This window comes from Balaenoptera borealis, assembly GCF_965194805.1.
Source record: "Balaenoptera borealis genome assembly, chromosome: 18".
NCBI lineage: Eukaryota > Metazoa > Chordata > Mammalia > Artiodactyla > Balaenopteridae > Balaenoptera > Balaenoptera borealis.
In genome coordinates, this window is record NC_138877.1 from 36,086,032 (window position 1) to 36,092,463 (window position 6,432).

The 6,432-nt window shown below is 46.9% G+C and overlaps 1 long non-coding RNA gene across 1 annotated transcript; it reads left to right on the top strand.

The window, feature by feature from the left end:
- Nucleotides 1-724: 724 nt before the first annotated feature.
- On the top strand, nt 725-4,489 carry LOC309615844. The gene is made up of 2 exons (XR_014237099.1): nt 725-2,261; nt 2,695-4,489. It is a non-coding gene; the product is annotated as an uncharacterized lncRNA (long non-coding RNA).
- The last annotated feature ends 1,943 nt before the right edge of the window (nt 4,490-6,432 follow it).

Consider the following 6,432-nt stretch of genomic DNA (forward strand, 5'->3'; position numbering starts at 1 on the left):
TCCTGGCTCTACTCAGAGTTCTGCTACTGAAACGGATGCTGAAGCAAGGTCCCTAGGAGTCTTGAAAAGTTTACTACCGTTAAACTAAAGCAGGGCAGAGATTAAGGCCTCATGGAGCTGCTGCACGCCTCCCATTTGGCAAGGCAAATCAGGGCCTTACTTCGAAGTTACTGCTCACGTTGAGTTTCACATTAGGTATAGAGCAGAGCAGGATGAGATTCCAAATAGGAGGTGGAAACACAGGGTTTCTTTCGAGAAAACTCATTTTCTTCTCAACCATGCCGGGAGTCACTAATACCCTGGCAACAACCAAGCTTTTCAGGTAACTTCAAGGCCGCATGAATGGAGCTTTCAATATGGGAAAAGAAGCTTTGTGCTATCAGTCTCCCATTTCCAGATTGACCGGCAGCATAAGGACGTGTTGATGCTAACAAGTCAAAAGAGATTCACGATGCCCACTGGGGCTTTCCCTGAATCAATTTTTTTCTACGACCGGTTTTCTGCGTGTAGCGAAGCGCCTAAACAAAGGATGCGCAAGGGAGACTTAGGGGCTTGTACATCTTCCAAACACCTGCAGTGTTACACCAAGAGCTGTGCTTAAATTGTACTTGGAATACAAGCCGACCACCTCCTTGAGGATGCGTGACTCGAAGTGTAAAATATGAAAATGGATTAGAAGTAGAGTGTTTTTCTCAATAGAGTTCAGCTAGGGGAATGTGTTACATCCATTGCATGGACGACAGTCTAGAATTATATTCCTGAATCCTGTGTAGAATTGAGGTAATCTGGGTCTCTCAAGGAAGAGTGCAGTGTGTTGCCTTTCTCTAGCCAACACTGGGGTGTTCCAAAAGGCTTACGGGGCTGGAAGTTGCTTAACAGGACCAGAGCTTCCTGTCTCTACTCAGTATTCTGGTACTGAAACGGATGCTGAAGCAAGGTCCCTAGGAGTCTTGAAAAGCTTACTACCGAGAAACTAAAGCAGAACAGTGATGAAGGCCTCATAGAGCTGCTGCATGCCTCCCGTTTGGCAAGGGACACCAGGGTCTTTCTTCGAGGCTAGTGCTCACGTTGAGTTTCATTTTAGGTACAGAGCAGAGCAGGATGAACTTCCAACTAGGAAATGGAAGCACAAGGTTTCTTTCGGGAAAACTAATTTTATTCTCAGAACCATGCCGGCAGTGACTAAAAACCTGGTAACAACAATAATTTTCAGGTACCTTCGAGGCCGCATGAACAGAGCTTTCATAATGGGCAAAGAAGCCTTGTGCCATCAGTCTCCAATTTCTAGGTTGACACGCATCATACACGCAGGACTAGAGCTTCCTGGCTATATGCAATGTTCTGGTACCGAAACGGGTGCTGAAGCAAGGTCCCTAGGAGTCTTGTAAAGCTTACTACCGTAAAACTAAAGCAGAACAGCGATGAAAGCTTTATGGAGCTGCTGCATGCCTCCCGTTTTGCAAGGAAAACCAGGGCCTTACTTCGAGGCTAGTGCTCACGTTGACTTTCACTTTTGTTATAGAGCAGGGCAGGGTGAGCTTCCAAATAGGAACAGGAAGCACAAGATTTCTTACGGGAAAATTCATTTTCTTCTCAGAACCATGCCAGCAGTGACTAAAACACCTGCAACAAAAATGCTTTTCAGATAGCTTTGAGGCCGCATGAAAGGAGCTTTCATAATGGGAAAACAAGCCTTGTGCCATCAGTGTCCAATTTCTAGGTAGACACGCAGCAGAAGTACATGTTGATGCTAAGAAGTCAAAAGAGATTCACCATACCCAGTGGGGCTTTCCCTGAATCAACTTTTTTCTACAACCGGTTGTCTGCGTGCAGCGAAGTGCCGAAACAAAGGATGCGCGAAGGAGACTTAGGGGCCTATGCAAATTCCAAAAACCTGCAGTGTTACACCAAGAACTGTGCTTAAATTGTACTTGGAATGCAAGCAGACCACCTCCTTCAGGATGCGTGACTTGAAGTGTAAAATGTGAAAAGGGATTAGAAGCAGAGTGTTTTTCTCAATAGAGTTCAGCTAGGAGAATGAGGTTACATCCATTGCATGGAGGACAGTCTAGAAGTGTGTTCCTGAATCCTGTGTACAGCTGAGGTCATCTGCCATTCCCAAGTTAGAGTGCAGTGTGTTGCTTTTCTCTAGCCTACATTGCCATGTTCCAAAAGGCCTACGGGGCTGGAAGTTGCTTAACTGGACCAGAGCTTCCTGGCTCTACTTAGTATTCTGGTACCGAAATGGGTGCTGAAGCAAGGTCTCTAAGAGTCTTGGAAAGCTTGCTACCCTGAAACTAAAGCAGAATAGTGAAGAAGGCCTCATGGAGCTGCTCCATGCCTCCCATTCGGCAAGGCAAATCAGGGCCTTACTTCGTGGCTAGGGCTCACGTTGACTTTCACTTTAGGTATAAAGCAGAGCAGGGTGAGTTTCCAACTAGGAATGGGAAGGATGAGGTTTCTTTCGAGAAAACTCATTTTCTTCTCTTAGCCATGCCTGGCAGTGACTAACAGTATGCTAACAACAAGGCATTCCAGGTACCCTCGCGGTTGCATGAACGGAGGTTTCCTGATGGGAAAACGAGCGTGGGGCCATCAGTCTGCAATTTCCAGGTTGACACGCAGCATACACGCAGGACCAGAGCTTTCTGCCTCTACGCAGTTTTCTGGTACCGAAACGGGTGCTGAAGCAAGGTCCCTAGGAGTTTTGGAAAGCTTACTACCGTTAAACTAAAGCAGAGCAGTGATAAAGGCCGCATGGAGCAGCTGCACTCCTCCCGTTTTGCAAGGAAAATCAGGGTCTAACTTCGAGGCTAGTGCTCACGTTAACTTTCACTTTTGGTATAGAGCAGGGCAGGGTGAGCTTCCAACTAGGAACTGGAAGCACAAGGTTTCTTACAAGAAAACTCAGTATCTTCTCAGAACCATGCAGCAATGACTAACACACCGGCAACAATAATGCTTTGCAGATATATTTGAGGCCACATGAACGGAGCTTTCATAATGGGCAAACAAGCCTTGTGCCATCAGTCTCCAATTTGTAGGATGACAGGCAACCTACTCGCAAGACCAGAGCTTCCTGGTTCTAGGCAGTGTTCTCTTACCGAAACGGGTGCTGAAGCAAGCTCTCTAGGAGCCTTGTAACGCTTACTACCGTTAAACTAAAGTAGAAAAGCGATGAAGGCCTCATGGAGCTGCTGCACGCCTCCCGTTTTGCAAGGATAATAAGAGCCTTACTTCGAGGCTAGTGCTCCCCTTGACTTTCACTTTAGTGATAGAGCCTAGCAGGGTGAGCTTCCAACTAGGAACTGGAAGTACAAGGTTTTTTTCGGGAAAACTCATTTTCTTCCTGGAAGCAGGCAGGCAGTGACTAAATCCCTGGCAACAACAATGCTTTTCAGGTATGTTCGAGGGCGCATGAATGGAGCTTTAATAATGGGCAAACAAGCCTTGTGCCATCAGTCTTCAATTTGTACGTTGACACGCAGCATACACGGAGGACCAGAGCTTCCTGGCTCTATGCAGTGTTCTGTTACCGAAACGGGTGCTGAAGCAAGGTTCCTAGGAGTCTTGGAAAGCTTACTACCATGAAACTAAAGCAGAAGAGCGATGAAGGCCTCATGGAGCTGCTGCATGCCTCCCGATTTGCAAGGATAATCAGGGCCTTACTTGGAAGTTAGTGCTCACGTGGACTTTCACTTTTGGTATACAGGAGAGCAGGGTGAGCTTCCAACTAGGAACTGGAAGCACAAGGTTTCTTTCGAGAAAACTCATTTTCTTCTCTGAGCCATGCCGGCAGTACCTAAAAACTCGGTAACAACAGTGCTTTTCAGGTAGCTTCGAGACTGCATGAGTGGAGCTTTCAAAATGGGAAAACAAGCTTTGTGCCATCAGTCTCCCATTTCCAGATTGACACGCAGCATAAGTACATATTTATGCTAACAAGTCAAAAGAGATTCACGATACCCACTGTGGCTTTCCCTGATTCAACTTTTTTCTACGACCGCTTTTCTGCGTGCAGCAAAGTGCCTAAACAACGGATGCGCGAGGGAGACGTGGGGGCCTGTGCATCTTCCAAAGACCTGCAGTGTTACACCAAGAACAGTGCTTAAATTCTACTTGGAATGCATGCCGACCACCTCCTTGAGGATGCGTGACTCTAAGTGTAAAAGGTGAAAAGGGATTAGAAGCAAAGTGTTTTTCTCAATAGAGTTCAGCTAGGGGTATGAGGTTACATCCATTGCATGGAGGACAGTCTAGAAGTGTGTTCCTGAATCCTGTGTAGAGCTGAGGTAGTCTGGCTCTCCCAAGGAAGAGTGCAGTGTGTTGCCTTTCTCTAGCCAACACTGGGGTGTTCCCAAAGGCCTACGGGGCTGAAGTTGCTTAACTGGGCCAAAGCTTCCTGGCTCTACTCAGTATACTGATACCAAAATGGGTGCTGAAGCAAGGTCCCTAGGAGTCTTGAAAAGCTTACTACTGTGAAACTAAAGCATAACAGTGAAGAAGGCCTCATGGAGCTGCTCCACGCCTCCCGTTTGGCAAGGCAAATCAGGGCCTTACTTCGAAGCTAGGGCTCACGTTGACATTCAGTTTAGGTATAGAGCAGAGCAGGGTGAGCTTCCAACTAGGAACTGTAAGCACAAGGTTTCTTACGGGAAAACTCGTTATCTTCTCAGAACCATGCAGCAGTGAGTAAAACCCCGGCAACAACATTGCTTTTCAGGTATATTCGAGGCCACATAAACGGAGCTTTCATAATGGGCAAACAAGTCTTGTGCCATCAGTCTTCAATTTGTACGTTGACACGCAGCATACTCGCAGGACCAGAGCTTCCTGGCTCTAGGCACTTTTGTGATACCGAAACGGGTGCTGAAGCAAGGCCTCTAGGAGTCTTGGAAAGCTTATTACCGTTAAACTAAAGCAGAGCAGCGTTGAAGGCCTCATGTAGCTGCTGCATGCCTCCCGTTTTGTATGGATATTCAGGGCCTTAAATCGAGGCTAGTGCTCCCCTTGACTTTCACTTTAGTTATAGATCAGAGCAGGGTGAGCTTCCAACTAGGAACTGGAAGTACAAGGATTCTTTCGGCAAAATTCATTTTGTTCGCAGAAGCAGGCGGGCAGTGACTAAATCCCCGGCAACAACAATGCTTTTCAGGTATTTTCGAGGCCGCATGAACGGAGCTTTCCTAATGGGAAAACAAGGCTTGTGCCATCAGTCTCCAATTTCTAGGTTGACACGCAGCATACACGGAGGACCAGAGCTTCCTGGCTCTATGCAGTGTTCTGTTACCGAAACGGGTGCTGAAGCAAGGTTCCTAGGAGTCTTGGAAAGCTTACTACCGTGAAACTAAAGCAGAACAGCAATGAAAGATTCATGGATCTGCTGCATGCCTCCCGATTTGCAAGGATAATCAGGGCCTTACTTGGAAGTTAGTGCTCACGTGGACTTTCACTTTTGGTATAGAGGAGAGCAGGGTGAGCTTCCAACTAGGAACTGGAAGCACAAGGTTTCTTTCGAGAAAACTCATTTTCTTCTCTGAGCCATGCCGGCAGTACCTAAAAACACGGTAACAACAGTGCTTTTCAGGTAGCTTCGAGACTATATGAGTGGAGCTTTCAAAATGGGAAAACAAGCTTTGTGCCATCAGTCTCCCATTTCCAGATTGACACGCAGCATAAGTACATATTTATGCTAACAAGTCAAAAGAGATTCACGATACCCACTGTGGCTTTCCCTGATTCAACTTTTTTCTACGACCGCTTTTCTGCGTGCAGCAAAGTGCCTAAACAAAGGATGCGCGAGGGAGACTAGGGGCCTGTGCATCTTCCAAAGACCTGCAGTGTTACACCAAGAACTGTGCTTAAATTATACTTGGAATGCAAGCTGACCACCTCCTTGAGGATGCGTGACTCTAAGTGTAAAAGGTGAAAAGGGATTAGAAGCAAAGGGTTTTTCTCAATAGAGTTCAGCTAGGGGTATGAGGTTACATCCATTGCATGGAGGAGAGTCTAGAAGTTTGTTCCTGAATCCTGTGTAGAGCTGAGGTAACCTGGCTCTCCCAAGGGAGAGTGCAGTGTGTTGCCTTACTCTAGCCAACACTGGGGTGTTCCAAGAGGCCTACGGGGCTGGAAGTTGCTTAACTGTGCCAAAGCTTCCTGGCTCTACTCAGTATACTGATACCGAAATGGGTGCTGAAGCAAGGTCCCTAGGAGTCTTGAAAACCTTACTACTGTGAAACTAAAGCATAACAGTGAAGAAGGCCTCATGGAGCTGCTCCACGCCTCCCGTTTGGCAAGGCAAATCAGGGCCTTACTTCGAAGCTAGGGCTCACGTTGACTTTCACTTTAGGTATAGAGCAGAGCAGGGTGAGCTTCCAAATAGGAACTGGAAGCGCAAGGTTTCTTACGGGAAAACTCGTTATCTTCTCAGAA